This window comes from Schistocerca serialis, chromosome 8 (genome assembly GCF_023864345.2).
Source record: "Schistocerca serialis cubense isolate TAMUIC-IGC-003099 chromosome 8, iqSchSeri2.2, whole genome shotgun sequence".
NCBI classification, from domain to species: Eukaryota; Metazoa; Arthropoda; class Insecta; order Orthoptera; family Acrididae; genus Schistocerca; species Schistocerca serialis.
In genome coordinates this window covers 173,433,446-173,458,051 of record NC_064645.1, presented here as the reverse complement: position 1 = coordinate 173,458,051, position 24,606 = coordinate 173,433,446, and positions in this window count along the sequence as shown.

Sequence of the window (24,606 nt, the reverse complement as noted above, 5' to 3'; positions counted from 1 at the left end):
GAACAGCAGACTTCTAAGAGACGTATAAGCTGAACCACGAGCAGAACCGTACTGAAGCTTCAACCTCACGTCGTTCCAAGTACAAATTAAACTCTCATAGCAATCCATCTGACAAGGTAGTACAACCCAAAGAGGTTCCCACAAGGCATGCCACGTTTTGCACTATTCCAAAGATCAAAGATCCGCAATCATGTATATTATTGTGTCTATGTGCATGCCTCTTTTGAGAAGACAAAATGGTGTCGTCTCAACGCACCAATGAAAAACTGGTTTAGTTTGTTAATGTGTGTGTTTCTCCTATCACTGGGGCACACTGTAGTAGTAAATGTAGTGTATTAAATGTGTGTGTGATACAAGTAAATGATTTTAATGGGTGTCTGTAGTGCGCTGTCCTTTTTGCGCTGTATGATGTTGAGAGTAGCGAGAGTATGAAACCTGGTGCCAGCACATCGCCTACTTGTCTTGCGTAACACCAAGAGGTACAGCGATCTTAACATTCCCATGCGACTGACGTACCACCACCAACAATGTCACATGCACTCGTTCCATAATACACTGCGGAGACGTTTGGAATCTAATCGAGGACTTTGGTGCAAAGTCTGACGATCAGGCACTTTACATCATGACTCGTCTTCCCCTTTGTCAAAAAGGTAAAGGTAAAACAGCGAACAGTGCGTGGCATGCTCGGGTAGTTACCCATCCGAGTACCGGTAACAGACGACGTTCCTTAACTTCGGCTATCTGACGGTAACTCGCATATTCAGAGAAGAAAGGTTCTCGTCATTGTGTGCCAATAAGCGACAATGACAACGGTTTTTAATGCAATGAAGCACTACCACATTATATATACTGGTTTGGAGAACTTAATGGCGAAAGAAAATTCCGCAATATGTGTCACTACCAAGTAATATAGCTCGATGAAATTTGTGCCATTCATAGAAGTAACTGCTCCAGTATGGTACAGAAAGCGACTGAAAGAAACACACCACGAGGGGAACAACATTTGTTGAACGACTATTTTACTTTGATGTCACCGCAATAGTATGATTGTCTTGGTTCTTATTAGGCTTAATGATCACCAAGGACAGTAATGTATGCTCTGAAAATGTGCTCCCATGCTAACCACAAGGCTGGTAAATGGAACTTGTGATATGGCGTTCCATTCCTTCAACAGCGTCGTTGATAACCGCGGAATGGCCGTTGGTGGATGTAGACGTGCTATAATACATTGCCCAAGGCATCCCACACGTTCTTGAAGGGACTGAAGTTGGGGGAACGGACTGGACAGTGCATATGTCGAACATCCTCTCGTTCGAAGAACTCCTCCACCTGTGCAATTCGATGCTGTCGCGCTTTATCATCCATAGAAATGTAGCCATTGACGAACGAGCTCCTGAAAAGACCCACATGAGGCAAGAGTCAGATTCACGAAAACATTAATCGTTGAGTGTACTGTGTTCAAAGATTTGAATGTCAGGACCCCCAAGCTACATTACGCTTCCCCACGTTATAATACCTGGACCACAAAAATTATGATCGACAATGTTCCTGGGTGCTTGACGTGTTTACACCTGTCGCCATGTGACTGTATATTGCGCAGGCTGAATCTGCTCTCGTCCGAGCACATAGCCCCAGTCGACGTTAGTCAACTCTCCATGCTCTTGGTTCCAACGCAGGCGGTACAGTCCTGTTAAATTTGGTTGCAATTGCACCCGCTGTGTGACGTGGGACATTTTCGCCTGTTGCGCAGAATAGCGGTCATTTGCTGCCGTAGTTGATAGTGATACGGCAACTGTATACGGGTGATCTCTTTGTCCGACGACCAGTACGTTGTGATCCCCGACGTCCAGCTCTCTTTGCACGGTAGAGACACATCTGACAGCTTGCTCCAGCACGTTCATTTATTTCCACCGCGTAGATAATATATTGTAGTACTCTATACAACTCGTTCTCATCTTTTGCAGAGCAATGTAGTACCGGGTGATCAAAAAGTCAGTATAAATTTGAAAACTGAATAAATCACGGAATAATGTAGATAGAGAGGTAGAAATTGACACACATGCTTGGAATGACATGGGGTTCATTAGAACCAAAAAAATACGAACCTTCAAAAAATGTCCAACAAATGGCGCTTCATCTGATCAGAATAGCAATAATTAGCATAACAAAGTAAGACAAAGCAAAGAGACGGTCTTTACAGTAAATGCTCAACATGTCCACCATCATTCCTCAACAATAGGAATAATGTTGTGAACAGCACTGTAAAGCATGTCCGGAGTTATGGTGAGGCATTGGCGTCGGATGTTGACTTTCAGCATCCCTAGAGATGTCGGTCGATCACGATACACTTGCGACTTCAGGTAACCCCAAAGCCAATAATCGCACGGACTGAGGTCTGGGGACCTGGGAGGCCAAGCGTGATGAAAGTGGTGGCTGAGCACACGATCATCACCAAACAACGCACGCACGAGATCTTTCACGCGCCTAGAAATACTTTTTTTTTTTTTTTTTTTTTTTTTTTTGCTGTAATAAACTCCAAGTAATTCCAAGTATGTGTGCCAATTTTTACATCTCTATCTACATTATTCCGTGGTTTATCAAGTTTTCAAATTTATGCTGACTTTTTGATCACCCGGTATATTCGAGAATGAAGCTCTTAAGTAAACGCAATGTAGTGAAAAATATGTTCTTAATAATCCCAAACTTTTATGCACTCTTAATACATGGTGTTTATAAAGTCCCTCACCATACGTTTCTTAACAAGAAATATTATGTATTTGTCGCAGGTAACACCAAAGAATGGACACAACAGGATAAATAACCGCTGGTGTTGCTAACCAGCTGCGTCCTGCTCTACCAGAAGACCACTTTCTGTGGGGGATGGACTGCATACGCACTGTCAAGATTTTTATCTACCTGCACGCCCAATATGAGTCCACTGGACTTTTCCATCTGAAGATTTCTAACGTCGTGTGCGTATAAAGTCGTCAACAACAGCTGCCGGGCACATTTGTTGCGGGATCTCATTGACTGGAGTAGAATTCACTTCTGAGACTGATGAACAGCGAAGATGTGTGTGGAGACGTCCTAGACAGCGGTGGGGTAACAGCCTGACTGTTACGTCATACAACCCGACAGCCAGGAGTGACGGCCTCATTTTACACAACTGAAGAATTAAAAGTTAACTATAACACATTAAAGAACACTTAAATGTGTACAGCACTAAATATTTACAAATCCTGTGTAAAACACAACTTCATGTCCAACAGCAACAGAAGTTGTAGGAAATAGCGGAAACGGCTTCTAGAAAGCCAATGGATGTAAGTATCGTCCAAGAAGAATTTATGTTCCTTGGTGCCCTATCCTTTAGGTATCACAACTCCCTAACCGCTTCAGCCCTTTACTTACAGAGATTTTCTGTATACGCGTACCTGTTGATCGAGGTTTTCCAAGTGTCTTTCTGACACCTTCTTGTAATACTGCACTCTGATCTGCAGTCAGTAATGAATTCTTCCGATCACTCCCATATCTTCTCGTAAATCTTGATAAGACTGTGCCGTTACTTCTTCTATTTCTTCAACTTCATCGACGAGAGTGGTGTACAGCTAACTTTTTCTATGATCTGAGACAAAAAAATCCAGAAGTTTGAAGAAAGGTGACCTACGAGGTTAAGGCACAGTCTTTTCTGGACCTATTTCTCTATTCGTGTCTTGCACCATAATGGCACTCTAGATGGCCTCTGATATTAACAGCAAAATGTGCTGGTGCTCGATCATGCCTTTACCTTTTTACGTTTGTTTGTTTACAGTTGCGTCTGCACATGGTGAAGGTTTCTACTGCTTGTCTTCGTGCTTACCAAACCCTACATTGGCCAGCAGGTTCTCCGTATCTCTCCCTAGTTGAGAACATTTGGATCATTGTGGGCAGGGTCTTACAACCAGCTAGGGATTCCGACGATCCAGTGCATCAGTTGGAAATAATTTGGCACGATATACCTCCACAGGACATCCAACAACTTTGTCAGTGCCAAGCCAACTAACTTCCGAATAACTGCTTGTCTTCCTTCATCGACAACTTGATCTACCGGGATTCTGCCATCCGATCGGCCTTTTCCCGCCGTCAACACCTTACTGCCGTCTTTTTTGACCTCCCGAAAGCCTGTGACACCACTTGGCGACACCACATCCTCGCTACTTTTCCCCCTCAGGGGCTCAGCATTCATTTGATGAGTACGGGCTTGGCAACTCCTGGGTTCCTGACTGGGGACTAGTGCCGCTAGTCCTCTGTCATCATAAGCTCTGGGGATGCTTCAGCGACCACCGTTCGGTGTGGCGGTGGAACGTTGTGTGTCACAGGGAACGGGGATCTAGGCATGACAGCCAGGATTGCGAGGATGGTAAAACCCTCTATAAAAAAACCTCAATCCTAAGGTGTGCTGCGCGCTGGTGGCTGTTGAGGCAGAACGGTCTCAAGCAGACGATCTCTGGGGCATCTGCCACACCTCAGTTCTACCGTGCTTACTCAGGCACGCGGGTGTCTGGCTGGGTGGACATCTGTTCCCTAGCTCCTCGACGGACGACCATGGTGCCTCTTAATTCTTCAAACACTGCTCCCAGTGGACTGGGTGGGTCACTGGTGAGCACTGTTATCCATCCCAACAAGAGAAGCCGTGAGGGTACCTCTCCTGAGCATAATTCTCAGAAATGTAGAATCAATTATAGTAACAGTGCACGGGTATGTCAAAATGTTTTTTGTAACAGTTAAAAGAATCGAGGGAACCTTTGCTAAGGTATCCCCACTCTACACACACAAAGTTTTTGATGGTATTACGAGTGGTCTGAAGACATTTAAACGGCTTCGTAGTGGTACATTTTTGATTGAAATGGCCACTTCAGGACAAGTACAGAGACTTTTAAAAGCAACTGCATTGGATGACTACCCTATTACTGTAGTTACCACCACGCAGCTGGAATTTAAGGTGATGAGGTGGGCACACCACGCTGTTATGGAAGAAGAGAGTAGACGGGCAGTTTGAATCAACGGCTACATTCATTCAAACCGTCAATAAACAAGACCTGCCCAGCCACATTAAGCCAGGTTTCTTACGCTTGACGGTTCGCTCTTTTTTTTCCAAATCCCGTGCGATGTTTAAAGTGTCAAAGGTTCGGTCACACAACCGTTGCGTGTAATGGTCGTGCTGCGTGTGGGAATTGCGCTCAAGCGGCTCATGAACCAGGTGTGGAATGTTCGTCTCCATCAGTGTGTGTTAACTGCTCTGATTCAAATCCAGTCTGGTGTAGAGAATGTCTCATCTATAGGGAAGAGATGAAAATTCAAGAACTTAAAGTTACACGTCCTGCATCATATGCCGAAGCAAAGAAACTGTTTAAATCAATGCAGCCCCCATCGTTCTCTACCTCATCTGCAGAAACTGAGAAACAACCCATAGGTAAAGTTAGTGTGACAATACAAACAGAAGTGGCGACTGCGACTGCCAACAGGTGCTCCTATTGCTGCGCATGCCAACAACCAGGCTCTGGTAACGCTGCATTTGCCACAGAGTCCGTTACACAAACTTCTCAGACTGGCAATGTGGAGCCATAGTCCTCAACAGCAACTGTCCCACCGTCGCCGACAGGTACACTCATTCAGGGGTCTTACCTTGTTTCAGCTCAACAGGGGAAAGCCGCCATAAGGGCAAAGTGAAAGTCCAGTGGAACAGTTCCTAACCACTGGCAGTGAAATCGGAGGCTGCCGCTGGTGCTACATACGATTTGGCAATGAATGTAGTTCCATTCGGCGACCCACCAAGTCCTACTAGTCCACCACCAACGACGCCGCGTTCCCCACCAAGGTACAAAGAGAAAGGAAAAATTTCCCAATCGATAATAGACATCCTACAGAGGAATGTGAATGGCTTCAGAAAGCCGGCCGCTGGTGGCCGAGCGGTTCTAGGCGCTTCAGTCTGAAACCGCGCAACCGCTAGGTCGCAGAAGACCACATAGATAATATTGTGGGGAAGGCGAGCGAAAGGTTGCGTTTCATTGGCAGGACGCTTAGAAGATGCAAGTCCACTAAAGAGACAGCTTACACTACACTCGTTCGTCCTCTGTTAGAATATTGCTGCGCGGTGTGGGGTCCGTACCAGGTGGGATTGACGGAGGACATCGAAAGGGTGCAAAAAAGGGCAGCTCGTTTTGTATTATCACGTAATAGGGGAGAAAGTGTGGCAGATATGATACGCGAATTGGGATGGAAGTCATTAAAGCAAAGATGTTTTTCGTCGCGGCGAGATCTATTTACCAACTTTCTCTTCCGAATGCGAAAATATTTCGTTGAGCCCAACTTACATAGGTAGGAATGACCATCAAAATAAAATAAGAGAAATCAGAGCTCTAACAGAAAGGTTTAGGTGTTCGTTTTTCCCGCACGCTGTTCGGGAGAAAATGGTAGGGAGATAGTATGATTGTGGTTCGATGAACCCTCTGCCAAGCACTTAAATGTGAATTGCAGAGTAATCATGTAGACGCAGACAGTTAAACCGTACTACATGGATCTTGCACCGTCTTGTACCTTGGATCTTTGACCATGGGAAATGTACTTGCGAATGAACTGGGTTTCGTCAATTTCTGAACAGTTTTATCTGTAATGAAAACGAAAATTTGGATTAGTTTCCAATAGATTGTATTTCAAACTGTATTTAATTTGCAGCTGATTTTTGATAATACTACTACTTAATTTGATTTCAGTAACTGAGTATTGGTTTGTAGTAGTAGACTAACGATGTAACACATGCACCATTAAAGACAGAACTATGAAGATTTTCGCTATTGCAACGCTTCTAAATCTCAACTGATTGTTTGTTCCTAGCGACGTGACCACGTTGTAGCTTGCAATATGATTCCTCATTTGGGTAAAAACCTTAATTTTGCGAAGTAATTTTGTAATTTCAGAAAAAGACATATAACAAGTCAATGGACTAAAAACATACAAGAACTGTACAGAAAGCCGGTGGCGGCGCGTAACTGCACAGTCGCAGTTATCTCGCAAATGGTACGTTTGCTACATTTTAAAAAGATATGCTTTTCTTAAGCTAATTAACTTATTATAGTTTTATTCCTTAATTAGCTTATCTCAAGTATTTGCAACATGGTCGTTAATTAAGAAGTAGGAAAAGTAAATAACTGTTAGGGTTGGTCTTGTTATACTAGAACTGTTTTTGTAAAAATGTTATTAGCTTTGATTGTCTTTAGGGGGTGATTTTTATTCTTCTATTTATTTTATTAATCTTGCTATTATGTCTTTTGGGTTTATTTGAGGTCGAGGACGTTTGCCACGATTTAGTTATGTTAAGCTAATGTATTTAGCTTGAAGGAGTTTTTTACCTTTCTAATTTTTGCTGCTAATTACAATACACTCGGCATACAAATTTTACCCGTGTCGCCCCTCTATGCCCGGCGGCTTAAATGGCCACATGTGGCGCTTAAGTTTCAAACCAGCGATGCCTGCTGTCGATCACACAACCTCTGCTTACGAGGGAGTCGCGCCAATACGTCCTCACCTATTTCCTCAATTTTGTGATGTATGCAAAGCTTTGCCAGAAATAAAAGTGATAGAAGCTGGACCTGCAGATGACCTACCGTTTCGAAAAAATGGATTTCTAGCGTGGGTCGGGCGAGGCACGAGCTTTATATGTTAGCGTGGTTTCGAACCAGCCATTGGTGCATCGGAAAGAGAGGTCCTGTAGTCGGGTTAATGCACGAATACTTATTATTTTCATTTTCAATTTTCACATCATTTACACAGCAAAAACCCCTAATCTAGTCAGGTTAAATAAGCCATAAATAAAAAATAATTAAATAATGCTCAGAAGTCTTATATTAATTAATATTTTCATAAAAGACATGAAAACGAAGGGCAAAGGAAAATTTGGCATTGCAAATAAAATTTCCACAAAGGGACTGTAAGGCGTAGAGGCTCGTATATGGAAACAGTTCTATTATTTTACAGCTCATGATTGACACGTGCTAGGGTGATAGTCATCGTAAAAATAGGGGAAGGAGTGATTTTCTCGGCATGTTGTACACTTTATAAGCGACACAGTTTTACGATCGTATGGTAGTTATAAACTTTTTATAAATTCAGGGACTACACGTAATACATAATTTAGCCAAATATTGGCTAGGACATTCGGTAATGTACAGTGTAATGTATTTTGATGCAGTCTTCTAGAGATGTGATATCATTTCCTATCTCAATGACAGAGCGGTTTTGACGCGTTTTCATCAAGTTATCACCTGATGGAAATAGTGGATATCGCAGGGTTGCACTGGCGGAGGGCAACCGTGGTCAAACACTTTAATACTGTACAACACGACGGCTAGCTTTCTCTATCCAGAAATATCTTATCACATAGTTTGAGATTTATTTGTCTTTCCTGTGAGCCAGTTCACCGAAGAAAATTGTCCCGGACGTATGAATTTTTGTCCTTCAGGAACTAGGGGTTTACTACATCAGTCAAAAAAATCCTTTTGGTGCATTTCAATGGAAATATTAATAAATTCAGTATAGTCAACGTTATTTCAGTTTATTTACAGTGTAAGAAACATAGCACTTGATATATTAAGAAAGACAAAATAGCATTCAAGTGATGATCGAGGGATCGCTGTGTCAAGAAGAAATCTACGTATACCAGTCACCGAAAGCTGGCCCCAACTTTTGCCTGGACAAGAGGAGGCATTTTCCTACAGGTTGGTCAGGGACGTAATCTAGCGCAAAAACTGGTTCCAACTGGAAGTTTAGACGGCTGAAGGTGTTTTGATTCGACATTTTATACTGAACAGCCGATGTCCTGCAACCATGTGTATAAAGATGGAGTTAACATCTCAAACGTGGCGCCTTTGGTTAAGGTCGGAAACCAGTCTATTTAAAAAATAATATTTCCACAAACCACTGCCTCACAGATTCTGCCTTGTGACAATGCACCATTAAAGACAGAAATACGAAGATTTTCGCTATTGCAACGCTTCTAAATCTCAACTGATTGTTTGTTCCTAGCGACGTGACCACGTTGTAGCTTGCAATATGATTCCTCATGTGGGTAAAAACCTTAATTTTGCGAAGTAATTTTGTAATTTCAGAAAAAGACATATAACAAGTCAATGGACTAAAAACATACAAGAATTGTACAGAAGGCCGGTGGCGGCGCGTAACTGCACAGTCGCAGTTATCTCGCAAATGGTACGTTTTCTACATTTTAAAAATATATGCTTTTCTTAAGCTAATTAACTTATTTTAGTTTTATTCCTTAATTAGCTTATCTCAGGTATTTGCAACATGGTCGTTAATTAAGAAGTCTTCATTGCTGGTGCCACGCTAAATTAGTAGATAACATTGTCCAGTCAATCGCCAAATCCAAAAGCTTGCATCTATTCGGCGCTGGCTACAATGCGGCTCGCCATTCGAAATCAGTCGCTTCCAGCCATCCAGAGCCCAATGAAGTACTTCCTGGCGCCACCTCAAGCCTCAAATAGCATGAACTATAGAAATGTGTGACTTATGAGCAGCTGCTCGTCCAGTGTACACCGTTCTTTTTAACTAGAGACAGTTTGACGGCTGGATGGATTTGAAATATCCCATATGTATCTTTTACACAAGTCATTTCTATAGCCCCCCCTCCCCTTACATTCCAGAGCACTGAGCTCTCCGGGATGACTCACTCTATTATTACTTCTTCTCTCCTGAGAACTCCCTTTTGTATTGGTGGACGTGCATCTATTTTGTATTGGTGGAAGTGCATACATTGGTCATCTGCAGAACACGTAGGATGTCTGGATACTTTTCATCAGGTAGTATATTATCCATCAGGACTTATAACACAAAATTCAAACAGTCCTAAACCACTCTGACAGCCTTTCCATGTATCGCAGAGAACAACACCTCCAATCAGTTACATACATTCCGATGGTGCCCACATGTCGAAGTTGTATTGCCACTCGAGCATGTCTCCTCTCTGCTACACGTTTTTAATTAGAAACTGTACGGTACAGCTTTCTTTTTTTTTTTTTTGCCTGCTTTCCTTAGCATTATCCTGGCAGGTTCACCATATGAACTTCAGCACAACAGTAGTTTAATTCTTGGATACAGACTTCAATTAGATTTCTGTCACGTACATACAATGCTATATGTACTTGTCGAGCCGTCTTACCAATATGGGGTTCATTGACTACCGATTCTTCTCCTGCCTATATGGCAAAATTATCGTCAGAAAAATGTTTCGGTACTACATTTACTTCTTGGGGTTTTCTCTGGGCACGCATCTCGTGGTCGTGCGGTAGCGTTCTCGCTTCCCACGCCCGGGTTCCCGGGTTCGATCCCCGGCGGGGTCAGGGATTTTCTCTGCCTCGTGATGGCTGGGTGTTGTGTGATGTCCTTAGGTTAGTTAGGTTTAAGTAGTTCTAAGTTCTAGGCGACTGATGACCATAGATGTTAAGTCCCATAGTGCTCAGAGCCATTTGAACCATTTTTTTGTTTTCTCTGGTGACCTTACAGGAAATGTTTGAAAATCAGTTGCATAACCTCCGAAGGGTAAATATGATTACAAATAACACCACATTGGCTATGGATAGATGAATATTTGCATCTGAATTATATAGAGCCTTATGCTAATACTGATTTTTCATCTTATTCAAAAAAGACAATAGGACATCCTGAAAAAAAATCATCACTTTTTAATATGAAGACTTTGAGTCACCAGACTCCAGATAGGTTTGATGTGGTCCGCCACCAATTCCTCTCCTGTGCCAAACTTTTCATCTCAGGGTAGCACTTCCTACCTACATCCTCGGTTGCTTCCTGGGTGTAATCCTATCTCTGTCTTTCTCTACAGTTTTTACCCTCTTCAGCTCTCTCTGGTTCGATGGAAGCTATTCCCTGATGTCTTAACAGATATCCTATCGTCCCATCCGATCTTCTTGCCAGTGTTTTCGTACATTCCCTTCCTCGCTGATTCTGCGGAGAACCTTATTAGTGTACATATGTTTCGACATACATCTATGGCACCACGTCTCAGATGCGTCGATTCTCTTGTGTTCCGGTTTTCCCACTGTACGTGTCACACTGCCAAACAATGCTGTGTATTAAACGTGCACTCTAAGAAAATCTTTCATCACGTTAAAGCTTATCTTTCATACTAGTAGTCAGATCTTGGCAAAGAATGGCCTTTTAGGCCGCGTTATTCTTCTTCTTATCTCCCCCTACTTCGTCCGCCAGAGGCTATTTCCCTTAACTTCGTGATCACCAATTCAGATATTAATTCCCTCGGTCTTCTCATTTCTGCTACTTTTCATTCTTTCGTCTTCCTTCTATTTACTCCCAGTCAATATTTTGTACTCATTAGGCTTCTCATTCCATTCAACTCATGCGTAATTCTTCTTCTTTCACCCAGGATAGCAATGTTATCAGCGAATCTTATACCTGATATCGTTTCACCCTGAATTTTTATCCCAATTTCGAACCATTGATAGATTTACATCCTTGTTTTTTCAATGTGTAGATTTCATCCACAATTCTAATTCCAATCTCGAACCTTTCTTAGATTTCCGTTCGTGATTCTTCGGCGCATAGATTGAACAGTAGGGGCGGAAGACTACTTCCCTGTCTTACACCCTTTTTTTATCCGAGAACTTCGTACTTGATCTTCCAGTTTTATTGTGCTTTTACATAATATATATCACTCGTCTTCCCCTATAGCACACACCTATCTCAGAATTTCAAACTGGTTGTACCATTTCACATTGTCGAACGGTACTTCCAGAACAACATTTCGCCTTAGCTTCTCTGAACTTCCTATTTATTTCATTTCTAAGTGACCTGTATTTCTGTGTTCTGAATTGCTCTGAAATTTTTTTTTTTACTTTCTTCTTTCGTCCTCCAGCTAAAGTGTTTCATCTGTTATCCATGGTTTCTTCGCAGCTACCTTCTTTGTAACTATGTTTTTCTTTCCACTTCTGTGATTGCCCATTTTAAAGATGTCTGTTCCTCTTCAACTGCTTTTTCATTATTGCAGTATCTGTGACCCCAGAAAACTCCAAGCGTCTCTCTTCATTCGTAAGTACTTCCCTATCCCACTTCACTCATTGATTACTCTCTGACTAGTCTCTTCATCATTACTGAACTCTGATCTGATTCTACATGTGCTCCTGGGTCGTCATAAGTCAACTCCCTGATTTCGGAATCTCTGCCTGACCATGATGTAATATAACTGAAATCTTCCCGTCTCTTCCACCTTTTCCAAATATACTTCCTCCTCTTGTTATTCTTGAACAGATTATTCGCTATTACCAGCTGAAATTTATACCAGAACTCAATTACTCTGTCTCCTCTGTCATTTCTAGTACCACGACCAACTTGTGCCGTAACCCTCTCTTCTACTTCTTCTCCCAGAGCCGCAGTTCAATCCTCCATGACTGTTTTACCTCTCTTTACGTACTGAATTGTCTGTTCACTATCATCATACATTTCCTTTGTCTCTGCGTATTCTGACTGCGATGTCGGCACATGAACTTGTGTTGCCGCTGTAGGCACGCTGTCGATTCTGATGAGGGCAATCCTGTCGCTAAAATGTTCACTGTAACTCACTCTCTACCCTACGCTCCTATTCATAACGACTACTACTCCCGCTATACTATGTTCTGCTGCTTTTGATATTACCCTGTTCTCATCTGACTAGAAACCCTCGTCTTCTTTCTATTTCACTTCACTGACCCCCACTACATCTAGATTGAGCATTAGATTTTCCTTTTTCAGATTTTCTAGTTTTCCCACCAAGTTCAAAGGCATTCCACACCCCGACTCGAACTTTATCTTGTGGTTGGTTATTCCCTGTTTGTCTTATGGCCATCTCCACCTTCGCAGTCCCCTCTAAGAGATCCAAACTGAAGTCTACTCTGGAATCTTTTATCGCTTAAGAGATCATCATGACACTTGTTCCATTACAGGCTACATGTCTTATGGATACACATTGTGTGTCTTTGATACAGTGGTTTCCATTGCCGTCTTTGTAATCGTGCCGTTGATCATCGATGGTTCTTCCGCTTGCATATTCCCATCCCAAGAGCAGGGGAGTGCCCAGAAACTCTCTCCGCTTCTCTGCTCTTCTTGACATGGCCGTTGGCAGAACGAAGGTGACTTCTTATGTCGTATGTCTTCGGCCACCATTGGTGTTGATTTTTATTTAAAATTTAAGTATGGCGATGTAAAAACCCGGAGCCCGGTCGTTTTGATTGCTACTCAAAGGCGCTACCGCTAGAACTTGTACAGTTCCCACAGTCAAGAAAACAATACAGGCCAACGACAAATCATGTTATTGAGAGGGAGAAAGAATCATTTGGAGAACAAATGCAATATATTGCTACCTTTAAAGATGTACTGTAGGCTGCTTTCAAACAAATATCAAGACCTGGAACCAAAAAAATTTGGCATCAAATAAAGCAAACAGCAGTATCAGAAGGTAGCATAGTTGTGAGTTCGAGCTATATTGGTACACAAAACGCACAGTGACATATTGATTGCAACATAGTACAAGGTTAGAAAATCCACCAGTGACTCGGTAATGACTCTGTTGTAAGTAGGTGTAACACACGATGCAACCATGTGCATGTCTAGTGAGTTACCAATACTTGCAGCAGAATATGGTGCTTGTCGGTATTCGGGGAAGAGACTGGAAGAATTTGAGGATCATTTAGATCGGCCCAGTTTCTGGTGCCCTAAATTAATCAGAATGATGGAGTGAAACATAAAACCCTGGAAGTCTCCATTATCACGGAAGTGGACACGCAGTCAAACATTGCACCACATCATTGATCATAAATCTTGAAACTAACTGTAATTTGCAGAAAGTGTGATATGTCCGTCTCTCTTATAGGAAACAAATTCCTGGTGCTCTGAAGATATTATCTATTTGGTCATGAATCAGTTTTTGGCTTCTTAAACATAGCCAGGTCACTTCTGAATGTCACAACCAGAGATGAAATGTTGTTTCGACTTACACGGAGTAGGAATATCTATGGCGTGAGAATATCGCACTGCATTTCTCTTCAACATGAAACTAATACTGTCAAATGTCACGTACCTTGATTTCTGTTCATGTTTTAAGTGAAAACAGAAAGTTTTGTACAACATTTATCTGCAATGTTTCTTCATAATTATTTATTAGCAACAACTGTGCTAAATAGGAGTACGTAAAAAGCAACAAATGTCACTTTTCATAGGTGAATATTACAGGGGACTTACTCCATGTATCACAGCAGAATGAGCTGCCTATTTGTTGAAAATATTGATCCACAAGATAATTACGTTTTAAAATTGTAAGCGTAATTTAAATGTGACAGTATGCCCGTAAATGTATTACGCTAGTGTTCAGTAATTTCAACAGCGTGCTGAAAATCAATGTTTTGAAAGTATGGACACTTCGGGCAGTTTTAACCTGAGAATAAGATATAGACAGTCTATAATTGCTGCTCGATTTTACTGATTCACCCTTATTTGCGTATTTTAAAAAATAACAATTGGAAACTGATATTATTACCTACGTTATTGGGGAATAAGAGTGTACGATTAATAATACAGTTGACGAAAAGTGAATAACATCAAATATATGACAACGAAAGCTTTTGCTGCTGCTTCAACTGGGAGCAACATTTTACCGATTTTCTGAAATGTCAGGCAGCTTTATAGTCTTGTTACAACTTGGAATCCAATTTGTTACAGTGAAATGGAGAAATACGTCACAGTTTTGCTCTGACATGGGGAACAATTTATTACAGTGACACTATAACATGTGGCAATTCGTTACAGTTTCATTCCATTTGGTGATAGAAGGTACAGCTATCAGTTGCAATTTGCGCTTATTGTAGCAGATATGGATTTCGGTCATGAATGTCCACCTTCAGTAATAGAGGAACCAATCAGAATACGATCGCATCCATGTTAACAGCAACGTACAACAATATTATTTCATATATAAATTGATAGTACACACTAGAAAATGAAGTCAACACATTTCGGCCACTGTGCGGTTCTAGGCGCTTCAGTCTGGAACCACGCGACCGCTACGATCGCTGGTTCGATTCTTCCCTCGGGCATGAATGTGTGTGATGTCCTTAGGTTAGTTAGGTTTAAGTAGTTCTATGTTCTAGGGGACTGATGACCTCCGCTGTTAAGTCCCATAGTGCTCAGAGCCATTTGAACATTTTTTTCCGACCATTATTTGGCATAGTCTCTCTTGGACTATACACGTGAAGACTTCTAACTGCACTGAGGCCGCTGTTTACAAAAAATGGTTCAAATGGCTCTGAGCACTATGGGACTCAACTTCTGAGGTCATTAGTCCCCTAGAACTGAGAACTAGTTAAACCTAACTAACCTAAGGACATCACACACATCCATGCATCCATGCCCGAGGCAGGATTCGAACCTGCGACCGTAGCGGTCTCGTGGTTCCAGACTGCAGTGCCTAGAACCGCACGGCGACTTCGGCCGGCCGCTGTTTACAGCCATCGTCCAGCTGGCCTCAGTGTACCTCATGTATGACTATCGCGCCTTCTACACATGCGTCAGTTACAATAGCGCATTGTGTACATGTATCTGGCTATTTATATTTCCACAACAGAAGCCGTTTTCAAGAGAAACACTTTTATCGATATACAATAGAAGTGACTACAACAGTGAGTGATTTTGAAGCAGTAAAAACTATTGAAAATCACAGTGGTACTAATGCGAACCACTTCGGGTAGGCGGATGTTGATATATTCGTAATTGCTATTCATATTGTATCAAAGAAGTACATCGTGTGTAAATGCATCTAGAAATACTACACATTTATTACGTTCTAAAAAAATTTAACATCTGTTAAAAGAGGATTACACTAAAACCAACATTTTCGATATATCATTACGTGTATCTGTCTAGTGGCGCTAGTGGTGCTTCTCTTAAATACTCACCCACACAGTTATTGGAATTTCCATAATTATGCGTCGCCGCAAGTACTAAAACAGCAATGGGATACAAACAGCCCTTGATTTAATGTACAGTGCTTACAGTTTAATGGATAACAGAACAAACTACTAAAGCTGATTACTGAGCGAAATGACGGCTAGCTGTTGAATAGTTCAGGTGCTTCCGTATAAAAACGTGTCCTCAGATACGAACTACCTTAGTGTTGGATGTTGTTATGGTACTAACTAATGTTGAGCATAGTGAACTGTTAGATAAATTGCTTAAATAAGTGTAAAATCAACTATAGAAGCGTGCAAAGAATGCATACTCGTAAACAGGGTTGGAAGTGGATAGCTAGTTATATATCGTCCAACATTATTTACAAAGCATTGTAACAGTTATGTTGATTGAGGAGCGTTCTGTTACACTTTGTAATGTAACATGGAGCATTTTGGAAAGTATTTACAGTAACATAGGGTATTTTATTGCAGGGACTGTTAAACCTCACTACCACACACTGACATTACAACTGAAATGTTAAGTTTCATCTCATTTAAAAAAAATTAAGTCATATCGATACATCAAAAACTTGAGTGGTAAAGGGTCACGCCAACAATCAGGAACTGTTCTACTTGATTCGTATGCAATCTGTGCATGGAGAACTATTCGCTTAAATTTGTGCTTCTGGCTTTTCATATGCTCCTGAACATCGGTAAATTTTTCCAGTACCACCATGAGTGATACACTGAAGAGCCAAAGAAACTGCTACACCTGCCTAATATCGTGTAAGGCCACCGTGAAAACGCAGAAGTGCCGCATCACGTCGTGGCATGGATTCGACTAATGTCTGAAGTAGTGCTGCAGGGTACTGACACCATGAATCTTGCAGGGTTGCCCATGGATAATTAAGAGTACGGGAGGAGATCTCTTCTGAACCGCACGTTGCAAGGCATCGCAGGTATGCTCAATGATGTTCATGTCTGGCAGATTTGTTGGACAGTGGAAGTACTTAAGCTCCGAAGAGTGCTCCTGGAGCCACTCTGTAGCAATTCTGTACGTGTGGGGTGCCGCATTAGCATGCTGGAATTGCGGAAGGCTGTCGGAATGCACAGAGGATATGAATGGATGCAGGTCATCAAACACAGTGCTTATGTACGTGTCACCTGTCACAGTATCTAGACGTATCAGGGGTCACATATCACTCCAGCTGCACATTCCCCACAGCGTTACAGAGCCTCCATCGGCGTGAACAGTCCACTGCCGACACGCAGGGCCCCTAGATTCATGAGGTTGTCTCCATACCCATACACGTCCACCCACCCGATATAATTTGAGACGACACTCATCCGACCAGGCAACATGTTTCCAGTCATCAATTCTCAAATGTCGGTGTTGACGGCCCCAGGCGAGGCGTAAAGTTTTGCGTCGTGTAGTCATCGAGGGTACACGACTGGGTCTTCGGCTCCGAAAGTCCGAATCGATTATGTTTCGTTGAATGATTCGCACCCTGACACTTGTTCATGGCTCAGCATTGAAATCTGCAGTAATTTTCGGAAGGGTTGCACTTCTGTCACGTTGATGAATGTCTTCAGTTGTGGTTGGTCCCGTTTTTGCAGGATCCTTTTCCGGCCGGAACTATGTCAGAGAATTTATGTTTTACCGGATTCCTAATATTCACGGGACACACGTGAAATGGTCGTACGGGAAAGTCCCAACTTCATCGCTAGCTCGGTGATGCTGTGTCCCACCGCTCGTGCGCCGACTGGGACACCACATTCCAACTCATTTAATTCTTGGTAACTTGCCATTGTAGCACCAATAACCGATCTATCATCTGCGTCAGAAACTTGTCTTACAGGGTGTTTCAAAAATGACCGGTATATTTGAAACGGCAATAAAAATTAAACGAGCAGCGATAGAAATACACCGTTTGTTGCAATATGCTTGGGACAACATTACATTTTCAGGCTGACAAACTTTCGAAATTACAGTAGTTACAATTTTCAACAACAGATGGCGCTGCAAGTGATGTGAAAGATATAGAAGACAACGCAGTCTGTGGGTGCGCCATTCTGTACGTCGTCTTTCTGCTGTAAGCGTGTGCTGTTCACAACGTGCAAGTGTGCTGTAGACAACATGGTTTATTCCTTAGAACAGAGGATTTTCCTGGTGTTGGAATTCCACCGCCTAGAACACAGTGTTGTTGCAACAAGACGAAGTGTTCAACGGAGGTTTATTGTAACCAAAGGACCGAAAAGCGATACAATAAAGGATCTGTTTGAAAGATTTCAACGGACTGGGAACGTGACGGATGAACGTGCTGGAAAGGTAGGGCGACCGCGTACGGCAGCCACAGAGGGCAACGCGCAGCTAGTGCAGCAGGTGATCCAACAGCGGCCTCGGGTTTCTGTTCGCCGTGTTGCAGCTGCGGTCCAAATGACGCCAACGTCCACGTATCGTCTCATGCGCCAGAGTTTACACCTCTATCCATACAAAATTCAAACGCGGCAACCCCTCAGCGCCGCTACCATTGCTGCACGAGAGACATTCGCTAACGATATAGTGCACAGGATTGATGACGGCGAGATGCATGTGGGCAGCATTTGGTTTACTGACGAAGCTTATTTTTACCTGGACGGCTTCGTCAATAAACAGAACTGGCGCATATGGGGAACCGAAAAGCCCCATGTTGCAGTCCCATCGTCCCTGCATCCTCAAAAAGTACTGGTCTGGGCCGCCAGTTCTTCCAAAGGAATCATTGGCCCATTTTTCAGATCCGAAACGATTACTGCATCACGCTATCTGGACATTCTTCGTGAATTTGTGGCGGTACAAACTGCCTTAGACGACACTGCGAACACCTCGTGGTTTATGCAAGATGGTGCCCGGCCACATCGCACGGCCGACGTCTTTAATTTCCTGAATGAATATTTCGATGATCGTGTGATTGCTTTGGGCTATCCGAAACATACAGGAGGCGGCGTGGATTGGCCTCCCTATTCGCCAGACATGAACCCCTGTGACTTCTTTCTGTGGGGACACTTGAAAGACCAGGTGTACCGCCAGAATCCAGAAACAATTGAACAGCTGAAGCAGTACATCTCATCTGAATGTGAAGCCATTCCGCCAGACACGTTGTCAAATGTTTCGGGTAATTTCATTCAGAGACTACGCCATATTATTGCTACGCATGGTGGATATGTGGAAAATATCGTACTATAGAGTTTCCCAGACCGCAGCGCCATCTGTTGTTGAAAATTGTAACTACTGTAATTTCGAAAGTTTGTCTGCCTGAAAATGTACTGTTGCCCCAAGCATATTGCAACAAACGGTGTATTTCTATCGCTGCTCGTTTAGTTTTTATTGCCGTTTCAAATATACCGGTCATTTTTGAAACACCCTGTATATAGGCGTTGTTGAAACGGCGACCGGAACGGTCGCGGGGTAGTAGTGACGGAAACGCGGCGGGACCCGCGGAGCGGACCGCGAACAACACAAAGGGAGAGGACGGACACCACCAACGGAGGGAGTTACGACACAACAAGAGCAGACAAACAGAGTAACGAACCAAACAAGACAACCTCGCCCACTGGAATAGAAACACGACAGTCAATACGCTGTCTGAGGCGATATGTCCTGAGACGCACACGATGTTAGATTGCTGGCTGAGCGTGAGGCAGGCGCTTAAAGACGCTATCGTGGACGCCGCTATTGGCCGCTGGAACCACGTGTTCCACGGTGGCGCCCCCAGACAATAAGCAGGCCAGGAGGCGCTCGCCACCACAGCTTAAGGCGCGATGGTACAGAGACCTCTAGGGGTCTTCGACGTCCATGACGTCTGGCGCGGATTCAAATTTCAGAGGCGTTGGCGATCGTTGCGCCGTGTTCTACCTGTTTACGTATCCCTGTATTTGAATACGTATGACTATACCAGTTTCTACGGCGCTTCATTGTATATCTTGACTGCTTGTTTTTGTAGATTACTGAACGTTGCGAATCATTCTATTTGTGATTTCAACTTTACTAATTCTAACTGCTTATTTAGTTCAACGGGATTGCTGTTCTGGGTGAAAGAAAACACAGTTCACATATAAATATTCATTCATTTTTACTTTTATTGATTTGAGCTAACATCGTAAGGTAAACAAGTAAGCACAATACAGGGTGTTACAAAAAGGTACGGCCAAACTTTCGGGAAACATTCCTCACACACAAAGAAAGAAAATATGTTATGTGGACATGTGTCCGGAAACGCTTACTTTCCATGTTAGAGCTCATTTTATTACTTCTCTTCAGATCACATCAATCATTGAATGGAAACACACAGCGACAGAACGTACCAGCGTGACTTCAAACACTTTTTTTTACAGGAAATGTTCAAAATGTCCTCCGTTAGTGAGGATACATGCATCCACCCTCCGTCGCATGGAATCCCTGATACGCTGATGCAGCCCTGGAGAATGGCGTATTGTATCACAGCCGTCCACAGTAGAGGACGAAGAGCCTCTACATTTGGTACCGGGGTTGCGTAGACAAGAGCTTTCAAATACACCCATAAATGAAAGTCAAGAGGGTTGAGGTCAGGAGAGCGTGGAGGCCATGGAATTGGTCCGCCTCTACCAATCCATCGGTCACCGAATCTGTTGTTGAGGAGCGTACGAACACTTCGACTGAAATGTGCAGGAGCCCCATCGTGCATGAACCACATGTTTTGTCGTACATGTAAAGGCACATGTTCTAGCAGCACAGTTAGAGTATCCCGTATGAAATCATCATAACGTGCTCCATTGAGCGTAGGTGGAAGAACAAACTAAAATGAGCTCTAACATGGAAATTAATCGTTTCCGAACACATGTCCACATAACATCTTTTCTTTATTTGTGTGTGAGGAATATTTCTGGAAAGTTTGGCCGTACCGTTTTGTAGCACCCTGTATACATGCCGTTCTCCAGCAATGGCAGGTAGTGATGATCCGTCACACATAGTGCATACTGAAGCACAACAAGCGTTGAAATAAGTTCCGAGGCATCCTATGAAGTGTTCTGGAGGGTAAGCTTTTTAAGTGCGTGCCACATGTTTCCAGAAACTCCATACACACGCTCCAACCACTGAAGATGCTCATACATAGCACACTGTACAGCTGAGCTATCGTACGTCAAGTGTCTGAATGTAGACTACTGAGTGAGAGTGGACTGCCTGATATCCTCAGTGCTGTTTATTTTCGCTGTTCTTCGCTAGTCTTCAACGCATAGTGTATTACAGTAACACTGCAGGAGTTTGAGGGCTGAAGGGTACAGCTATTTATGTTTAATTCTAACATAACTGACACCACTCTTACACTGATAGCACCAATTTTATTTCAGTAAATGGTCGATATATCAAAATTAACGCTGAATTGGAGTCATTATCTGAGGACAGGCTTACAATGATGGGACTACTGTTGTTTGCTTTCAGCTTTTACGTTTCCAAGACTGAATACTTTGGTATACGTACCTGCACCATAAAATCGTAGCGGCTCAGAGAGTGGTATAGACATTGGTGGTAGCCAAATCGCGGAGACTGGAAACAATTGTGTATAAGTGCATGCCATATGCTTCCAAAGCACACACTCCCACCATTTAAAATGTGCATATACACATCACAGGATGACTGATCCAACACACATCAAGGTTATCAACCTAGATGCAGCACCTGGTATTGCCACTCACGGCACGCGATGAGGCAGCAGCAGCTTACGGAGGTGGCATTAGCACCGGGGTGTCTAAATAAAGATGTATGTACATATCCCTCTCGTTAATGTCTGTCACACATGACAGTGGCAGGTCTTTAAAAAACATACAGATTGCTGCAGTGGGCTATTCAGTTTTTAAGTTGGACCAAATCCTCTAGATATGACAACAATCAGGCTTCACATCAATTTAAACTTAGGGACTTGGATTCTGAATTTATTGCCATTCTCAAACTTAGGGCTTACCGATTTGCGATTATCTGGCTATTATAAATTGATGGTAATAGGGGTGGGGGAACTTTTTTAAATTGTAATGTCAGAGGGAGAATTTTGTAAACTTGCAATACAACGGAAGAACGGGGCACTTTATGCCCACCTTCTGAAAATATTGTAATTTAATCAACCATTTTACATTTTAAAAGTTTGAAAAAAGTATTCCTAGGCTTCTATGAACTCTTCTATCACATTCCATAAATGTTCCAAACTGTTCAGTTTAGTAATGACACCACTCACCACAATGAATGTCATAATCAATATTTCGAGCTTCGGGACCTTGCTTAAACGTCATTATCTCTATAGATAGTGGGTTGTGATTAACAAGCAATACCAACTAACGAAATCTGCATGTTTTAATTATTTTTTGTGTTGGTTGTAATGTACCCCCAGTTAGGTACTACACCTTATTAAAATGTGTGGTTAATGCGAAGAACGTTCTAAAAGTAATTTTGAAGATCTGGACCCAACTTACTCATCAGTAACTCTTCGAATGGTATGTTATAAATATGAGTCAACAACAATTAAGAATTTCTTAAAAACTTTTAAAGTGTAAGTATAAAATGCCTCTCTCCCTTGATAACGTATATTATGAAAAATCCATTGATATTGCTAGGGTTAAGGTTAGCGCAAGTGGACTTAAAACGAGTAATTTCCAAGCGCAGAATGACGATTGTTTAAACGCTTACAACACAGCGCAATAGGTTAAATATCAACATGAGAGTTGCCAGAGTTTACACTTTGGGCAGCTATGCAATCAAGATTTTTAAATAGGAGGGCTGTGAGCTCCAAATTTTTAATTGAATAGAACTGAATTTGAATCTGAAATATCACGATTCTGTATGACATGTATGTCAGATTTTTTTTTTTTTTTAAATGTTCCACCATTTTAAACTTAGTAGACAACCAGTGCCCATGCTAGTCCCATATACTTTAGGACCGCCATCTTGGATTCGGCCTTCAGCATGGTTGTAAGTAGCACACTGGGAAATAAACCAGGGTAAAACAAAACTGAAGTCAAGAGTTTCGTTTTGTTTCAGCGAAAACGAGTACGAAAGAGATTAAAGTGTATACTTTCTGGTGAATATGATAACTAGAAATTCTGTTCTGTGTAATGTAGTAGAAAACAAAAGAACTGTTTCATGCAAAACATTTATATCAAATCCCAGCAGTAAGTACATTCCTTACAGCTGATACATGTCCTGTAATTTGTCACAACGCTACAAGAACGTAGCTGCAACTTATATTGCAATTGACGGATATTTTTTTATTTTTCGTGGTGGTTCAAACGAAGTCTGGAAAGTACACTGAAAGGACTCAGAAAAAATAAAGGGAACAAGAGTTACAAATAGAATGCCCTTCCAGGCCTTCAAAGTAATCACCCCTACCTACAACGCATATCTGACGTCATTTTTAATGCTGTTGGGAACTGTTATTGTGGAACCGCTTTAAGCATCATGGTCACACGCTTGTGAAAACTCGTGAATATATTGCTTACATTCTCTTTTCAACTCCTCGGCTCTCATTCTCAAGGACAGCCGTAGAACCTCAGCAAGCATCCATCGCACTCGTTCGATGTCGTCTGGGATGGTTCACGTTCATTCGCACGCAGCTCATCGTCGACACAGTCCTTTCAGTCTCTGATGTGTTTAGACTACTCAGACACACACTTTACACTCACTGCTTCAACATCGTACACTTGCACCAACATTCCATGTCTCTGCTGACTGTTTCTCTAGTTTTAAACAGTACTTCATGTGAATGAGTGGCTCCATTTTGCAGTGGTACGAATGTACGGGTGCTTGCGGATGATATGTGACTGCGTTTTAGAATGAGCGCAGAAGAGCTGAAGACAATCAAATACAATATATGTGCTAATGTTGACGAATGTTCGCAGCCGTTGCGGATATCCATCAATGCATGGGCTTGGGGCTTCCAGCGATTCAACAAGAAGCATTTGGTGACAGTTTCCAACAGCGTATATTGCAGCTGATAGTAACAATTATGAATGACAGTAAACGTATTTTGTTTGTAACTCTCGCCTCCTTCATTTTCAACGACTAATTCCTGACCTTCTCAGTCCCAAATCGAACATATAGTCCAGATGGCGCAATCCTGCAAATCTTTTCCCTGTCTGCAGTGTCGATCGGTAAAATAACAAATTATATTGCTTCCCCATAAAGCGATTTACTAAAACATTTTCCTTGCCAGATCAGACAATCGGATGGATGGAGTATATGGAACGGACACTGGCTTCAATGCTGGTTAGTTCCTTTAATCCTTCATGCGATGTTGTTGAGAGCTCTAGGCACCGTTTATTGTAGAATCATCTTCTTTATTGGAATGTAAAGTTTCAGTTGCCGTTGTTGTGTCTCAGAATTAAGAATTATTCGTTTGTTTCCCGCGTGACGATAACAGAAGATGGGTGTCTCAAAATTATCGACGAACCCCGAAAAAAACTGGTGTTAATTAAAAACTGAAGCTGCTAGACCTAATAAAACATCATAATATATAAATTCAAACTATTTCTGACTCACTTATAGCACACCTCATTCCTAATAATCCTCGTCGCTGCAGTGTACAAAATACATAAGGCTGGAGGAGAATAT